Here is an 18,832-nt window from a genome sequence, read left to right on the forward strand (position 1 = left end):
AAGCAGCGAGGACGGCACTGCGTTAAAATCTCGAAGTGATGCTGGTGGGGATTATAAAATGGCCACTTCTGGTCTTCAGCTCTGATTGGGAGAGTCTCATTTAAGACCATGCAGGATCCCAGTAAACACCTTGATGTGACTGCATAATAGCCTTTCCCACTGTGCCTAATAACACCTCTGAGTGCCTCTTTCTCTGGAAATGACAGTGTGTTATGGCTCATTGCTTCATGTTTGGATGGACATGATGTATTTTGAAAAGGCTGGTGAAATGAAAGGAGCCATATTGACAAAGATAAAGAATAGAGTGGGCTCTCTGGTGTTAAAGATAAAGCCATGCAGGATGTCCATGTTTCTTCATTGCTGTAATTAAGTGCAAATTATTCTTACATGCTAGACCCTCATCTTCACATGTACATCAGTGTCTCTTACTAGAAACAAGATCAAAATCAAAGGTTCACAAATGTCTTTTCTTATCAACAAATATTCTTGTTAGCATTTTAAAATGGATTCCTTTGGTCTCAACAACAGTGAGAACCAGATGAAGCGCATTAACACACACCTCAATAAGATAACTCACATTTGACTGCTGATAATTGAGGACTGTAACATAATTGTAAAACAAGAGATACACCTAATTATCATATTGTGAGGACTGCATCAAATTAAAGTCTAACAAGTTATTGAGACTGTCCTCAGCAGAAGTGATTGTTGCCAATACAGAACACACACAAGTGGTTTAAACAAAGCTTTAAGTGTGTAATTACGTCCATATTGGATGAGTTTGCACCATGCAATTTACTTCCAACAATTTAAGAGCCACTGTTGGGAGTAGAGTGTCCTTGATGTATGGAGGTGAAAAGAAAGAGGAGGATGTTTGACTGCCGTGCATTGAACACATGTTGGGGTTTATTACAATCACTCAATATTAAGTACAGCAATGGGGATACACAGTATGTACATCAAAGTTTAAAGTGGCGTTTTTTAAACCCAACCTCTGACCTCTGATCTGTTGCACCTTTACGTTTCTTTAAGCTCAGTTTTTTCACGTCATCACTATGCTTATGGTCCAACATTTTATACCAGTGACTGGGCTGTGAGGTGATCATTCACTAACATTAACCAAATTATCTTCTTGAATATACAGTTTATGGAAATCCAAATTAACAGTCTCTTTGGTTCAGAGAAAACTGGTTCACAGAATTATGAACTACTCCCACTTATGCATCTCAATCAAGAACAAACTGTTTAAAAATGCCACCTTGGAAGAACTGCAACAGTTACACAAGATGTAAAATGTCATCATATCTTATTATTCTTCAGTCCGCCAGTAGTACTTTCAAATTCACTCCTGTTCCCTCTCTGTAATGTACAAGTTTATGTGTTGTGATGGCATGAGGGCTTTTCAGCCAATTGCCTGCTATTAAATCAATTTGGAGGAATGTATATACATACTTGAGAGTACAGGACCCAGACTCGGAGCTCTCATTCCCACAGTGTTCAGCATCAGCTTTGCAAAGTGGTGGTCATGACTCCTACTGTTGCTACGACACGTTGTAAACAACATAAATATTTTTGAAACACTTTGCAGCTGCAGGACATTTTGCTTTTATCACCTATACAGTTTCTAATGTCGGGGAGAATGAAAATATGTCAATACAAAGCTATCACGCTCAGACAGATATCATTTTACTTCACTGAGTGAGCCTTGAGGTCTCAGTCTCCGACTGTTTAGATCAATCAGCACATTACATTTTCTAAAGTGTTCAAATCATATACGTAAGGAGTCTTTTATATCATAAAGACTACAATCTTTCATGGACAATGACTCTTTTAGGTCCATAACTAGCCAGAAAAGTAACTATTAAGTCCTCTTAAGAAACTAAACCCCAACACTTGGCTGCCTGAGCAAATAAAGCAGGTTTATGATTGCTCCAATGAACCTGCTAAGTGGTCTAAAGTAGGCGGTTGCTGTTCGCTTCAGCAGCTAGCAGGTGTGAGTGAGAAGAACTAGGTGAATGTGACTGACTTGCACAGTAAACCACCCCTGGATACGTTTTAATTCCTTTTGTTCCCCGGAGACAAAAGCAGAACACGTGGTATTTTGAACTGTGATGGGCTAAACTAGTTTCAAATGCCATTAGATTGCCAACACCTCAAGCAAAACTAATCTTAAATTATTTCTTGTGCTCTGAGACTTCTAAATACCAAGTGAGCGCCCTGCCTCCCACACCATATTGTGCTGTTTATCAGATTATTTCCATTGTGAGCAGTAATGGACTGAATAAAGTGAAAGAGGCCCCTGGATTTAATAATGGGGAGCTTTGTCTGTCAGACAGGTGAGGAGAATATTGAGGAGCGCAAAACTGAGATGAGCTTATATAAAACGGGTTGAGTGCTTGTTTGTAGATACAGCGTATAGCCTTTGGGAATTCAGCCAGTAAATATATAACAGCACGGTTTTTACTTGCTATTGGGTGAAACAAGTCTGATTAAAAAGGGTAAGTAACTTCAACCAATATCAATGAAAGGGTGTCATTTAACAGTAATCAGCTGTCGCTCTACTTCCCTCTCTAGTAACAGTGTGGCACGTGAAAGCTCCACAGCCTCCAAGTAAGGTACAAAAAACTACATGCAACATCTGGCTGGACTAAATGAAGTTTACTGACAAACATTTCACATTGTTATTAATGGTGTCAAATGGTCACTGTTTGGTTAGGTTTAGGCAAAGAAAACTACTTTGTGAGGTTTAGGAAAACACCCAATTTTGTGTGGAAATAATGTTCAGTCACATCATTTACATTTTTCAAATTTACCCAATATTACTGAAAAACACTTCACTGTCAATTATCAATTTGGCAACTTAACTTAAGTGGAATGGGTCCACACAATCCTGTTTGCTGTAGAGGTACAGCATGTTTACTACCTTTTACTGTACAAAGGTAGATGTTTTGTGCTTATGAAATAAACTTCACACTTTAAGTGGGCAGATTCTTTTTAAAAGTTTCCAGACTCATTTGCAGCCTGGGATCAATAAAGTCTTAGAGAAGAGGGTTATTAGAGATGAAGCTACACCTGGAGATACTGTACATTATAAATAAGAAGTCTCATTAGGGATGTTCTCAGAGGCAAACTGCAGTGTTTTGGAGAAAAACAATTGGTTTATCAGTCACTGCAGTCCACACAGTTTGGCGTAAAATATGTATAATGCTGTTTGCTGTACTGGTCAGTAATGTCTCGTCAGCATTGACTGTATATTCAGTTTACTTCAAAGTACAAACTTGTAACTTGTGTCTGCTGCCAGCATGACCTCATTCTTCTTGAATGCCTCTAAACAAACACACCTGGAGATGTAGTGAGTATAACCAGCATGATCCACAACACCATATTCAACAGCCCATTAGAGGAATATACTGTTAGACTCCCCAACTCTGCTTTTTAAATGTCAAGCTACTTAAGATTATCTCCATCTCATCTGGTTTTATGCTAAAATGCATTTCTCACATTTTTTATGTGTTAAGCACAGCTATCTTTGCCAAATGCAAACCTCATGAATTTCTTGACAAGTTGACAGACTTGTGAGTCACAAAACACTTCCACAATCTTTCCTGCCAAAGCGCTGATTAAAATTGATAATCAATATGATGATTAATTAGCTACAGTGTTATGTTTAAGACTAGATAATGTTTAAATGAGGCCATCAAGAGTCCCGATCACTGGAGGGTTTGGTCACGCTGCACTTATCAGAGAGACAGTACTCTTTACTATTTCATGCACACATAAGAGATTTCTCTTCAAAGAGGCATGCCAAGTTAGACTACTTAGGAGGTCCGTAATCAATTAATGCACTTCACAGTGAGAGTTGTGGGTCCTTTTTAATCTGATAACGGAGAAGTTTCTGAGGTATAAGTGCCTGGAATGATCAATATCCAGAAAAAAAAAAAAAGATCACTGAACAAGAATGATAAAGGAGAATGTGAGCTTCAGTCACACTGACGCCCAAAAGTCTTTATATCATGAATGAAAGATGGAAGTGAGTTTAATGAAACCTTTGTAAGAAGTGTTTGTTCTGAAATACATCAGATACAAGGAATTTACCTTTAGTTTTACCTAATGTCTTGTGACTTGAGTTACAAGAATGACTGATGCTGGGAAACACTGATCAAGAATCTCAAACCAAATCTCTACCTTCATTTGCAAAGTAAGCAAAGCAATGTGTAATTTTTATATCTCTTTATGTTGCAACTTACAGGTTCAATTCCCAACTTTATGTTGTAACTGCACTGTTTTTCTTGTCCTGTTAGGATTAGGCATAAAAAACACCTGGTTAGGGTTAGGAAAACATCATGTCTTGGCTTAAAATGCCAGTTTTAGGTGCCACAAACATGGTCATAGATGTCAGGTCTTGTTAAAAACAAAAGGTTTGGGGGACATAAACAGGGCTGCAGATGGAAAAATATCCAGTGATGTCATGCTTCAACAAATGTTGACACACAGTCTAGAGCTGTGGTTACTGACTTTGCAGCCTTTTTGGCCTCTAACTCTAAAAACATCCTCCATCCCTTCATTTGTATGTGTGAAAAAAAAAAAAAATTGTGACACTTTTGCCATTTGTGATGAGATGAGATGATGCGGTTCTAGCATTAATGCCTCTTTTAAGATCAACAAATTCTGCTGCCAGCTCAAGACAATAATCCGCAATCTGCCGTACAGCTTAGTCCAACAGGTCTCAAGATGTAATGAACAGGTACACAGGGATTAACAACACCAACACACAGAATTACATTAGACACACATGAACAGCAGGAAGTGTAGGCTGCTGTAAAGATTGTTACAGCACCAGTGAGCTTGCATTTTCATATAGATCATCTTGTGTTTCCGTTTCCTAATCAATCACTGAGTGGCTCTCTGCGTCCAGCATCCAAACACAGTAATCACAGTGGACAGAGTCTAGATTACTGAATTCATGAATATTAACTAAATGTTAGTGTATCGGAAACATTGTTTACATCAGCAGTAAAGCCAAGACTCACAGAACATTTAGTCAGCCGCATACATACAGCAGTGGAAAAAATACTTACAAAGAGACGGACACAACCAAGTGGACCTGATAAACTAATTGCAAGGAATCTCTCTCTTTCTGTATTTATGTGTGTATGTTATTTGTATATCAGGAGAATCGCTCGTCTTGTTGCAGCGGACCCTCTCACGTGATCTCATGGGGAAGCAGACCTAAACAACACAGAGATTAATGTGGCGCAGCATTTTGCAGGATGAGTGGGAAGACAATGATCAACACAGGTTTTGTATTCTCCAGTTAGAACTGGAGGTGAGATTTTAAGTTTATGTCAACTGTAGTATGCTAGCTAACATTAGCCTCACGGGCCAAGATGTTCACTGTTTAGTAGCACCATCAGCTGCTCATAGATCTCATTGTTCCTTGAGGCCCAATCTTATCATCCAGATCTTAAATAGTAAATATCAAACGTATTTGATATTATCAGGACGTGATACTGATGAGGCTTATGACTGGATCTGTAACCCCCTGACATTCGTGCACAGTCTGTACTAAATAGCATATTTTGACTGGGCGCTGCACTACTCATAATCACAATAATATTTCATAGATATAAATGTGCTCAGAGGATTGTTCCATACATTCCAGCAACAAACTCTTTGGGGGAATGTCTTGGTTGGATTAGTTTCCGACACATTTCATTGAACAGACAATCATGAGAATCATATGCAGGTATCATAAGTTGGTATTCCTTATACGAGGCAACATGGCAGAAGAAATAGGACTCTGTTGAGAGCTTGAGCTTCTCTGCAATGGCGTACACCCGGTGGTATAGATTGTTTTTACCAATCTATTTTGTTATGTGTTAGCTTTGCATAAGATTCTGCAGCATGGTAGAACTTATGGAGGGGAGAGTCAGAAATGGAATACATATAATATTTATAAGTATTTGGTAATACAACTTTAAATAGCTCCCATACAATGACCTACAGTCACATGTGTGATCAAGGCTGTACAGATCTACTTTACAGCACAGAGAGAGCTGCAGGCTGTGTGTGTGTGTGTGTGTGTGTGTGTGTGTGTGTGTGTGTGTGTGTGTGTGTGTGTGTGTGTGTGTGTGTGTGTTCAGAATGACCGGAAACATCACAGAGACATGTCCACTGTGATTAGCACTTGTGTAAATGTCAGCCTTGTTTGTAGTGCAGGTAATGAACAAAGCTTTGGATCTTAAGAGGGGGTTGAGAGAAAAAAAAACAGAGGGATAAAGAGAAAGAGGAAGAGAGGAAACAGAAAAAAAGAAAGGAGTGGAAAAGGTGGACACGGAGAGATGAGGCAAAGAGAGAAAATATTAAGTGTAGGAGGGGAGGGCTGAGCGAAGAATGAATGTTTGGTGAGATAAGAGCAGAGGAAAATGTAGCAGAGGAAGGGCGAGTGAGAGGAGGAAGCAGAAGGAGAGAGGGACGAAGAGGAGGAAGGAGAGGTGAGGATAGTAAAAGGAAAATGAGGGAAAAGGTGGAAAAGGAGGGAGGAGGAGAGAAATACAGGAAAGGTGACTGATTTTCTTCAAATATGCAGCAACAGCATGTGTGGGTTTCTGGTTTTTGTGTGTGCACAAAACACAGGAAGTGATTATAGATTATATATTATGGTGTCAGATTTATTTCTTGAAAAGAGGTCAGAGAAGATTTTGGTCCCTTTTTCAATATTTTCTTCATTTCTTTCATTCTTTCTCCCATTATTCATGTGTTCCTTCCTGCTGTTGCTCATTTATTCAGTCTTTCATTTCTGTCACCGTAATTTTTTTTCTTCTTCTTATTTTCTTATTTCGTTCTGCCCTTTATTCCTTTGTTTCTGTTTTGTTGTCACATTGCATTTGTTCAGTGTAATCATCGGTGCATTTCATCCTTCATCCTTCTTTCGAGTCTTTCTAAATCTATTTGCGTTTTTTTTGTCATTTGTAATTTCTTCCAGCTGTCCTGCACCTGCCTCTTCTTTACCATCGTTCATGATTTCGTTCTTTCGTTCTTTCTTTCTTTGTCCCCTTTGTATCAACAGCAAATAACCCAAGTAATTCTAAGTTCTCACACGCTTTTCTTGTAGCTCAAGCATGTTTCATTCCTTCCTGCCCTCCTGTATCAGCTCTATTGTTAACTGGGCTGCACTGCACCTGCACTGCATCAATCTCTTTCTCACTTTTCTGCCTCTCCTCTCTTTCGATCTGATCTTTTCTTCTCTGCTCTGCGCAGCTCCACTTTGCTCATTTCACATCATCACCCTGGTGGCTTTTTATTTATTTTTTTTTTTTCACTGCCTATTATGTTCTGATTGGTTTTATTGGAATACACAGAGACACTGTAGGTCAGTCTTGATCTATAAGTTTGTATTTCTTTTTTGCCCATCTTGATGATTTGATTTTGGGAACACTGCAGGCATCATTTGTCTGCGCTCGTGGTTTAAAAACAGAACAGCTACTGCAACATTCACTGAATTGTCTATATAATGCTCTGTGAGCCTATATTCACCACTTCTTTACACATGGTAAATTGAATATTAGGACGTTTTCAGTCTTCATGCATATGTTGATTGAAGGGGAAGCTTACAAATGATTCCTCCATCACAACTGACCCTGCAGCTGCTCTGTCATTTCCTTTTTCGTATCATCTGTCCGTGAAGCCGTTCTGCTTCTGCTGCAGGATAGCAGGCTATGTGTTTTTTAACAGCATCACCAGGCACATCCTCACCTTCTAAACTGCTGGCTTCTTCCTTTTTATGAGCCATGACATCAGGGCTGGTATTGTTTTAACCTTGGGAGTCTGTATGTGTGTCATCATGGCAAAATATTCTCCTGGAGACACCTATTGTAGCGGGAAATAACACAATAAGCACATGCATCTTTTTGAAGGGTGGTGTTTGTGAGGTGACGCCTTGATGAATTCATGACAATGAAAGTCCTGGCAGCCTGTTATCACTCCCAACTCATCAACTACTTCCTCTACCTAACCAAGTAGTTTTTGTGCCAATATGTCATAATATGGAAACTGTTTGTCAGCAACCTTTATTTTGAAAGCGTAACTCGATTGTTGTCGAGAGCCCTTCATGATCAAAACTGACACTTGAGGGGTTGTTAGAAGTTTGAAGCTGAACAGTGTGATCACAATGGAAACCACAGCTTTAAGATGTTACATTAATAATGTAGCTGCAAGCTTTTAAAACAGGAGGGAAGTTGTACTTAAAAATAGCTGTCTTGGATATCATCATAGATCTTTCGCAGCCAGCGGGGGAAACTACAACTATTTCAATAAAGATAATGCATGAAGATGCGCTCTGTAAATCTTCCTGATGGCCCTTTACTTTACCTACTCCTGCTCAGCTCTCTCTTGCTCTATTTGTGTCCTCTCCCTCTCTCATCTGTTCATGCAGACTATCATCTAATCTAATGTAATGCATGAGTTTCAAAATGTACTCAGCTAAACTTTAGTTTGCTGTTACGCAGTACTGTATGTGCACTGCTCTGCTCTGTCATCCGCGTCCCACTGAGTACTATTTTATTTTGTACTGCTCTGTTTTCACTGAGGCCTTCGGCTACTGGAAAGGAGAAGAGCGGAGAACGGAGGGAGGAGAAGAGGGAAAAGAGAGAAGCCCAGGGCTATTTTTTTTTCTTTTTTTTTTTTTTTTTCAGCTCAGCTCCCCCGCCCACCCAAAAATAGTTCCCTTATTTTAGGCTGCCCCCAATAACAGAGGAGTGGCTCCAGGTGAGAGAGAGAGGGAGACATTGTTCCTGTGCAGCTCATGTGATGCAAATATATATGGGATGTTTTCAGTGTGTAATTTCTAATCATATCACAATTAGATTTATTCTAATTATGACATCATGGACAAATAAGACCTTGGATATCATTGGTGGCCTCACACCGGAGAGAAATGGGTCACAAGTGCTGGTTGTTCAGTGAAAATCACATTTCCCCTAACATCTGCTGATTTATGTAGCAGAGTGGATTTCTTTTTCTTCTGTCAGTACTGTGGATGTTGTTAAAAGGGACACAAATAACAGATTCATAGAAGTTTCACACCCACCTCCTTTTGATTATCACCAAAGCTCTGTGAGAGCAGCCCAATCATCCTGCAGATATCTGATCTTTGTCAGTTTATCACTATCACTATGCTCCTACAAGCATGTTACTCTCCCTCCCTCGTCATTAAAAAGTGTGTAAAGAGGGTTTATTTTTTATGTAGCAGACTTGCAAAGCTTGAGACCTCAGCAGGAGGGAGGAGTTCTGGAGGTACTCCCCGGCAAGTGGACAACAGTACACCAAACTACAACCTGTACAGTGGCAGAAACAGGTTATGATGACTAAAAAGGTTGAAAAATGATCATAAATCAGGAGAAGTAATTGTGAACCCAGGAGGAAACCAGGAGAGGGCTCCCAAAAACAAGAGTCTCCTGCAGAAAACGGGATATTTGGCAACAGCTGACGGCGACACACACAACCTCACACAGACATGCATACTGTATATCTGAGTGGGGCAGAAACACCTGTGTTGCTTCAGAGTGGATAAAACTTGACCCAATCACCAGAATAAATATTGGCGATCTGCTTCTCTGCAAAATGTCAAAATGTTACGCTCATGTGACGTTTAGGTGCAAAAACCACTCGGTTAGGGTTAGAAGAGGATCATGTTTTGGCTCTGAATACCTTTTTCTGTCATCATGAACGTGGCTTGAAATTTCCCAGAGGTCTCCACTGACACACAGCCACGAACTGAGGTCACTGGCTTGGTAGTGTTTTCACGTGTTACTCCACAGCGTAGACATCAGCAAAAGTGGGGCGATTGAGTGTGTGTGTGTGTGTGTGTGTGTGTGTGTGTGTGTGTGTGTGTGTGTGTGTGTGTGTGTGTGTGTGTGTGTGTGTGTGTGTGTGTGTGTGTGTGTGTGTGTGTTATGTAACTGTTGTCTCCTCCCGGAGGTCTTGTGTACCCATTAAAACTTTAATCAAAGGTGAAGGTTCACGTTCTCTGAAACGACCCTCGTTGCTCCCTTAAATGACCTGGTTCCTGCACCGTCGGTTCAAAGAAAGAAGTCTTCGTCCTGGAGAGTCACAGACCAACTGATGCCTTTTTCAGATTTGCAGCCAAGGTTCAAATAAATCATCGGATGTCCGCTGACCAACTGCATGACTTAGCAGCTTTCCTCTGATATTTTTTGTGGGCAGCGGGAAAAAGAGATAAGGAAGATGTGTACTGTAAACATGTACGCAAGGTGTGTGTGTGTGTGTGTGTGTGTGTGTGTGTGTGTGTGTGTGTGTGTGTGTGACACAGCCGACTGCAGGCTTGTATCTCCTCACAGCTGATGTCTGAAACTCTCCCCTCATACATTTCACCTCTGTTACCGTTTTCCTCTCCTGACATTTCAGACTAATCCAGTTCGGCAGACTGATCATCGCTGCCCTGCAGAAACTTCACCACTCAGCAAGGACAAGCTTTCAGCAGATCTGCTCATTTTATATTACTCATGAATGACGTGGTCCTTTATTTTTACATGCTTCCTTTTCCTCTTCTCTTTTTTTTGTTTTTAATGCAACTGGAGCTTATCAAACTGCGACAACACTGAATCATGTTAGTCAGTTGTGTATGGTAGGAAATCTTCAAACTATACTCCACAATCTAAATTGCGGGGCTTTTTTTGGGGGGGGGGGGGTTTGTGAGACTTTGTCAAGTGGAGTATTTTTGTCTTGACCACAGCTAAACTTAGATAACATGACACCAGTACCACACTGTCAGTGTCTTGGCGTGTCTTTGCACCTGTTCTGAAACAATCAACTCACAACAGGTGCCCCAATCGACACGACACAAGGAGCGAACCACAGTCATGCTTGCAGTCCATGTGGCATTTTTTTGTTCATATCACCAACAAGGAACACTGGTCTTATTTTAAATTACCCACCTGACACTGTCTTGACTGCTGTGACCAATAATAGCAGGTTTAATTATAACCAGATCTGGTTTTGAATCATTTTTGCCACAAGTTTTCCAAACAAAACAACAAAATATGAGCCATATGAAAGTTTTTTAATTGAATGCCCACACACAAGGCTTTGTACTACTTTTCACATAAGAAGTAGTACTCCCTAAGACATGTAAACCCATAGAATGTGTAAAATTGGTGAAGTTACCCTTTAACTGCAATGGCTACAATCATGCCATTAGTTTTCCCTCGTGTTTCTTGTGTTTTTCCTGTCCTTGTGTGTTCTGTGTTTCCCATGTTTTGTCTTATCTTGTAAGCTGCCGGCCTCTGTGGCAGTGAACGTCTCAGCCGCCCTGAATTGTGTGTTCAAATGATATTTGTTTTGTTTTGTTTTTCAAGTATCTAATCAAGTATCTGCTGTGTCCCGGGATCACCACCTGCCTGCCTGCCTGCCAGATCAATCATCTCTACCTCCAACTCTGCTCAGCTCACACTGCCAGTCCTCTCAGCTCAAGCATGCTCCAGCCACCCACTGCCTCACCATTCTCTGCTGCAGTCTGGACTCCCTTTAATCGTCATTATCATACTCGACTTTGTTTAATAAATCTACTTCATTTAACTTTCGTCCTGAGTTGGGTTCTGCTTTAGGGTACACCTGTTTGAGCATAGCTATAACAATATCACTCTACGTACTCCCACGTTTGAACATGTAAACTTGGGTCATTTTAGAATTTGAACAAATCACAAATATGTTTCTCAGTCTCACTACTGTTCTCAAAATTGGATAACATAGGGAAACCCATCGCTCAAAATGGAGCTTGAAGTTAATGCTTGAATTGTACTTTTTTGGTTCCTTTTCTGTGGCCAGTCTCATCTGACAAGTGGCTCGGTTTATTTTGGGCGTAAGAAGCAACTCACAGACATTAGGCTCCATTGAGGTCGTGTCCACTTAAAGGTATTTTGAGGAAAACCTTTAAAATGCAGCTTTCTTTCAGTTTTGCACCTGATTAATCAGGACTGTGTAAGTTGATTATGCAACTAATGTCTGTCATAATACCCGAGGAGCAACCAAAAAAATAGGACCCATAGATCTCATCATCAAGTGGCTTAAAATCACAGTTGTTGGCCCTGTTTTGACCCGTGTGCTAATTTCGTAAAGGCTTCATATCATCTTAACTTGACCTGTTGATTTTAGAATCCATGTTAAAATCTTGGTGCTCACTCATAGAGTCTCTACATGTCTCCACACTTCTGTGCTCCGACACTACAAGTCGAGCCCTTAGGTCCTCCTCCTTCTTCCTTGGGCACATCTCAAGATTCAAGACGATCGGTCCTTTCAGTCAGCTGCCCCTGAGCTTTGGAATAATCTCTGAAAGATCGCTGGATTGCGTGGACTCTTTTATAAAGCAGTTAAAGCCTCCTTTTTTTAGGCATTAGGGTATTTGTTTTATCAGTCCCCCATCTATATCGTGTGTGGTATTTTATCTTGTATTTTAATCTTTTTGTTTGTTTTTATTTTATTTTTACTTTGTTTGACTGTGAAGCACTTTGACTGATGTTTGTGAACGGTGCTACATAGATAAAAGTTGCTTGCTTTTGTTTTTCTTGCTTATTGTTTTAAACCTTTCGCTGGGCACCTTTTGTATTTGCATCTTGCTCTTTGTTTTGCAGCCTGCCTGCCTTTGAGTGTTTTGCATCTGTACTTCATTCATCATTTTTCAAATAGTGACAAAGACAAGGACAAATCTTTAGATAAACTGTAAACACCACCAGCAGAAAGTGTACCACACTGGATAATGGTTTAATGTTTTGTTACCTAATGTTCCTTCATTTGTCAGTATTGTGAAAATATCATTAAATTTTAATTTGCATCTGACTAATTTGACAAGCTTATACATCGGTAGTGTCGATTTGCATGTCTAACAAGATTCTAGACAAACTCAGTACAAACAATACAGTCAATAAAACAACCAGAGGAGAGCAATAGATGGGAACATTTAAACGAGTGATGCTTGGGACAAATCACCACCACTTTTTAAAATGGCTGACTTTACCCCTGTCACTTTTTAAAGACGACTTTTCTGGGATTCTTGAATAACATGATAGGTTGATGCTGACAAATGACTTCGTGAGCTCTTTCTCTAATATTAAAAGAGTATTTTTGTAATTTGAACTCTATGCCCTATTGACGGACTGTTGTGCAAAATTGTTCCAGTTGTAATTATCTGCTTTGACCTCGTACTGCGTCTCCCACCAGATTGTCTGTAAGACCATTTTAAAAAAGTGTTTTCATCAGAGCCCTTGGATCGGACTGACCTGGGTCAGAATGAAGGACAGTAACAAGACAGATATTGTCACGATTACATTTTGTGCAGAAGGTGAGTGGAATGGAATGAAATGTGGAAAAATAATTTATTACATCCGGAACAGTACATTACCGATATATAGGGAAGCTCAGGTTTGCAAGGTGAAATGGTAAAGCTACCTTGATATAACCGGTATAAAGTCATGCTGACTTTCCACAGTAATTGGTGATGCGGCTGGTGTTGAACAAAGAATGGGCTCGAAGTGTTAGTGGCAAAGCTTCCCTCTCACTTTGTCACCTGCATCTGTGTTTGCTGTCAGATTGCAGCACCAACTGCGAATGTGAACAAAATTTGGATCAAATTGAAACCAACGGCCAGAGTTCTTGGAGTTTCACAGATGACAATAGAAGAAATCAACGGACTTCAACGGGCTGCTGCACATTACTGTAAATAAACTGTACATGATCATATCAACATTTGGTCGATCAATACTTTTAAGGGGTTCTTCGTAACAATTTGTAGCATTTCACATGTATTTATCGCTCTTTTATTGGCCACGTGTGAGCGGATTGTAATGTAATGTGAAAAATGCTGCTGACAGGGAGCAACAGTCGCTATAGTTACTTTAGAAATCGAGTCCGCTGATGTAAAATAACGACCGGCTTCCAGCACAACACAGAAGTTCCACAGAGCCTTTTTAATAAATCAAATGAAGATAATACAATCAAAAAGTATCGTCACCCTTTAAACATAAAATTATTAAAGCTCTGTGCCTTTGCTCTGATGATAATTCAACCATAACTGTCCACTTATAAACACTTTATGTAACATGTTATGTAGGAGTCGCCTACTTTGGGACTGTAGTTTGAGTAAAAAGCCCATTAGTGGCTTTTTAACCTCAGCTGAGGCGTCCAGAGGAATTACCACGCTGAGTTTTAATGTGAGCTGTAAGATGCTGCTGGAGGACAATGTCTTAACACTGCTGAATATTTCCCCCTCTGGCTGTTTATGCATCATTGTGCACCATTGTGATGTTAAAATTATGTGTGTGTGCTTGTGTGCACGCAGGTGTGTGTGGGAGTGTGTTTGTTAGACTTTAGAGGATGTGTGTAAGAATGTGACGATCCTATTCTTTGTGTGCTCTCTTTGTAACGGCATGATGTATTGCCATCTTTAGCAGAAGGTCTTTCCCATATTTTATACTGCCAAAACCAAATTATACTAAAATGTAAATGATCCTGTTTCAAAACAGCAGTCTGCTATTATCATAATCATGGCCAAAGTCGAATTAAATGCGTCCCTGCTGAGATGTAGCACGCACCTCAGCCTGAATTCACAGAGGATTGTGCACCGCTGTTACCCAGTCATAGAGAAAGTCACCCTGAAACACGAATGATTTGTCTTATTCCAACAATGACATCAACAAAAACAATAAAGTGATCTCCTGACTGGACAGGACTCTTACCAATACTCTTGTTGGGTAGTGCAGGAAATGATTCTATGAATCATGACACAACAAAACGCATGAGATAAATGTATGCAGGAGAGGAGGCTTCCTTTTTAATTTAAAGTCACTTTACAGGGTGTTTGACTTCCTGTGTTTCAAGCTGCATCACTCTGCACCCAAATGTCATTCTAACCATACAATATATTGAGTTCATGTCGACTGCATAGCCCTCGCTAGGCTTCTATAGTGTTCGCATGGCCGTTTGAGTGACAGTTATGAGAATGGCTGTGCTCTAAGAAGGCACCCCGGGGTGAAGCTCCTCTGAATTATGAATTAATGGGCTGAAGCTCTTACCTCCCCGTGTCAACTTCACATCTGCAGAGGGCTCTGGCATTTCCTCTCTCTCTGCCTCTCGCCCGCTTCCTCTTTCTCAGTTCAGTTACACTGAAATATGCTTTCTCATCATGACAGACGTAAAACTTGATGTTATCATTCAGTGAAACAAAATGATCTGCTTCTACTGATTCTGCCTACTTTGATATATTAATTAGAAAATGAATCGCATGGATGGAAAAACCCTGAAAATGAATGAGTTTTTTTTTAGTTGCACCTGGATCAGATTACTTGTAGCCGGTAGTCAGTTACTGAATGTGAATAACTTTGCATTTTAATTCAAATGTAATCAATTTGTTTACAAAAAAGGTCAAGTACTCTGAATACTGTTGGACCTATTACTAAAAAAGATGGATGCAGCCACAACAATTGAATTTCTAGGAATCTTCTGTTTTCCCTTTAAAGAGCTCAAAATTCCTCAAAAGAAAAAATACCATTATTAAAACAGTTCTGGCACAAACAACAGGTTACTATTTGTAATCTGTAATGTGTGGGATTAATTTATTAAAACAAATTCTTGCAATTCATCATAATTTTGTTAAATGGCATTCAGAGCAGAAGGCAAAGAAACATTTTCTTCGACTGTGCATGTGAATATACATGTTTTGACTCTGATATCACAATCCCCTCACGATGGTTTTCATCATTTCAGATCGTAGAAGCACAATACTGATTTTTCAATTAAACAGAGCAAATCATTCTTATGTAACAAAGACCAGCATGTTTCCATTGGGCCCGGCTATCTTTCATCTGGTCATCATTGATCAAGGGAGGCTTGTATACATGGACAGCTTTAAAAGATGTTTTACATTAGAAATAAAAATGACTAATGAACACTCAATAAAAGATCGTCTTCTCTCCTGCGTCTCTATCGACTACGCTTCCTGTTCCCTGGTTCCCTCGCGTGTCTGATTCCTGGTGTTTTCAACATCCCGTGTCATCACCCAGCCAGGCCTTCAGCAAATCACCCTCAAAAACCATTTACTTGCCAAAAGAATTTGTGGCTTCTTGGCTTGTCATCTGTCAGCGATTTCAACTAATGGCCCCTGTAGGCTCACAAGTGTTACTTATGGTTTCAAGGGCCCTCGTCAGGTCTTCCGCAGTGCCCTCCGCCTCCTCAGCGGTCTTTCAGTTTCCCCATTTGGTAGATCGGCCTCTCTAACCTTATTAACCAGCTGTTCACTTCCTCAGTCAGCTACCTTATCTGATTCTCTGCTGCCCCGCTCTCTACTTGTTGACAGCTAGTTTGCCCTCTGCTTCTCAACTGGGGAACCTTCTGTCTGTCTCCCGATCTATTATTTTTCCTTCTGCCACATTATGAATTAGTTCCCAGTTTCCTTCCTCTGCTCCTCTGTTCATGTCTATCTCTGTCTGTCTGTTTGTTTCCCTGCAGAAGCTTCTAGTTGTCTCTTCTCCTGTGGCATTACCTAAACCTTTATCTGACATCGAACTTGTTTCTTTCTATCATTTAGAGTTTACTCCAGTAATATCCTCTTCGATACCCTCTTTTTGTTGACCCTGTCTTTTCTAAACTCAGCCTACAAAATGTGCATTCACACTACGTGTCTTTTCCTAACCCTAACTAAGCGGTTCTTCTTGCCTAAAACTTAAGAAAAGTAAGCCCACGTTTCAGCTCCTGGTTGTGTCTGCAGCTCAATCTGTGTTTCTTTCGGCTCTTCCTCTGCCCAAGTCACTGTCGTTTTATAATCAGCCTGCGCCCTTTGGTCTCCCCTCCAAACCCTGTCCTCCAGCATTCAGTCCCTCCGACCGAGGTCAGCCTGTTTCATTCTCTCGTGGTCCGGCTCTTTATCCAATGATCCTAAGACATCTCCGCGGAGCTGGGGACCTACTCCTGAGCAGCCTTTTATACTCCACCACGTTCGCTGCACCTGTGCTTGTTACAATCAGAGGCAGAGGAACTGATTGTCCATCTGCTACCTGCCTCTTTGTGTGAACTCACAAAGGTTGAAGGGCCTTTGCCATTGTCAGCGTGGGGAACCTTGCACATTGCCTCTCTCAGGTGAAGCCTTTACTGAACTGGCCTCTATATTCCCACTCAGAGATGGCTGGCTTGTGTAACCCTGGTCTGTCATTCAGCTTGGAGGGACATTGTGAGGCGTCTTTCTTCCATATTCACTCTCAGACTCTTTCTCCTCCCATTCCCAGAGTGTCTGTTCTGGCCAATAGTTGCCTTCAATGAATGTCCCTCCTTCAGGGATCACCTGACTGGGTCACCTGCCTGTACAGCTGCTCCTCATACACAATCAGTAAACACACAGACACTGTTTCTATTTGACCATCAGTACTTAACCTGCTTGTCTTTGCTCTCTACCAGGTAGGCCTCAGTGTTTGCATTTGGTTCTTCGTTCCTGTTACCAGCAACTTGAAATGTGACTGCATGAGCACTGAAAACCTGAGTCAGATAGTCAGCGCTTAAAACATGCATGCAAAACTGGTCAGAGAAAGTTCAGATTCAGACAAATTGGTTCACTGATCGTGTAGTTTGATCTCTTTTTTTAAGCATCAAACACACTTCATACTGCCTGTCAGAGACTGAACGCTCACCGCTCGTTGCTGATTCTGACTGTCTTACACGCGTCAGCTAGTTATTTTTTCTGTAGTTTTCTTTGTCTTACAACGGATTTTAATGAGGTGGTAATGAAATTAAGTCACAACTGAGCAAACGACATCTTATTTTTACACAAAGTTAAGTTATTTTTTTGTCTGTTTCTCTTTAGTTTAGGGAAGAAAAGTAATTTGTTAGGTTAAGGAAACATGTTAAGAGGTTTTAAATATACCCAAGTTGTAAGTCGTAAAAGTATGAGATTAAAAGTCACGATTGTTATGTTAGATCTGAAGTATGTGCAGTATTTATACACACCTGTAAAGTGCTGTTTTGTGTATAAATACTGCATATATCACAGATCTATTTTAAATAGTGTTTCCTGCCCCCTGCTGGCCTAAAAGGACTTGGCTTACACAACGATTTCTTAATCTTATCTAACGCTATGACAAAATATTTTTGGCCAAAAAGTTTTGTGTGTTCAAGTTGCGGTTGTCATTTTTGCAACTGGAAGTCTCCAATAAAAGAGCTTTTAAGTTACCTTTTACAAATCTAAAAAGTTGTTTTTTTTTTGGTTTTTTTTATGTATATTTCTCTCAATCTTTCTCCCTCCCTGTCTGTGATGTAATGCTGATGGCCATATTGTTAACATTGTTCTAGTGCGCTCAGTCTTGTTGTTAAACTCACAATTTTGAAAAGCCAGTTCCTCCTGATGAGGTTTATTGCAGGAGTATGAAGAGCAATTGTATCGGACCAGTTGTTTTATATACTACAAGTGTTGCTGGAGCTGTTTGACCTCTTCAGACTTGTTTTTTACTTGTTCCATGCACTTTGGAAGCAGGTGTAGTTGTGCCAGAAACCCCTGCTCTGTTTTTTTACAGGGGTGGCAGCTTTCTCTTTCGGTTGTTAGTTTATGTTGTGCTCGTCTTTTTGTTCAGTATGTTCTAGTATTTAGTCCAGATATTGGAGGAAGAGCTCAGCAGTGTCAAGTTGTTAAGTTTTGTTTCAGATGACCTGTTTTTTTAAAAGGTCCAAAGGAGTTAAAAACCTAATTCGGTCTGACCGACTTATCATGTTACAGGTTACATCGTGATTTTCAGGAGATTACGAGCAAGATGTTTCTCATGTATGAAGAAAAATGATCTGT

At 40.3% G+C, this 18,832-nt stretch overlaps 1 protein-coding gene across 1 annotated transcript in view; it reads left to right on the top strand.

The window, feature by feature from the left end:
• The first annotated feature begins 17,436 nt into the window (after positions 1–17,436).
• Positions 17,437–18,832, top strand: part of slc8a1b (solute carrier family 8 member 1b) — a 149,425-nt gene continuing 148,029 nt past the window's right edge. The window contains exon 1 of the mRNA XM_037124249.1: positions 17,437–17,457. The gene's annotated coding sequence lies outside the window, so the exon portion shown is untranslated. The remainder of the gene's footprint in view (positions 17,458–18,832) is intronic.

Source organism: Acanthopagrus latus, chromosome 15 (genome assembly GCF_904848185.1).
Source record: "Acanthopagrus latus isolate v.2019 chromosome 15, fAcaLat1.1, whole genome shotgun sequence".
In the NCBI taxonomy this organism is placed as follows: domain Eukaryota; kingdom Metazoa; phylum Chordata; class Actinopteri; order Spariformes; family Sparidae; genus Acanthopagrus; species Acanthopagrus latus.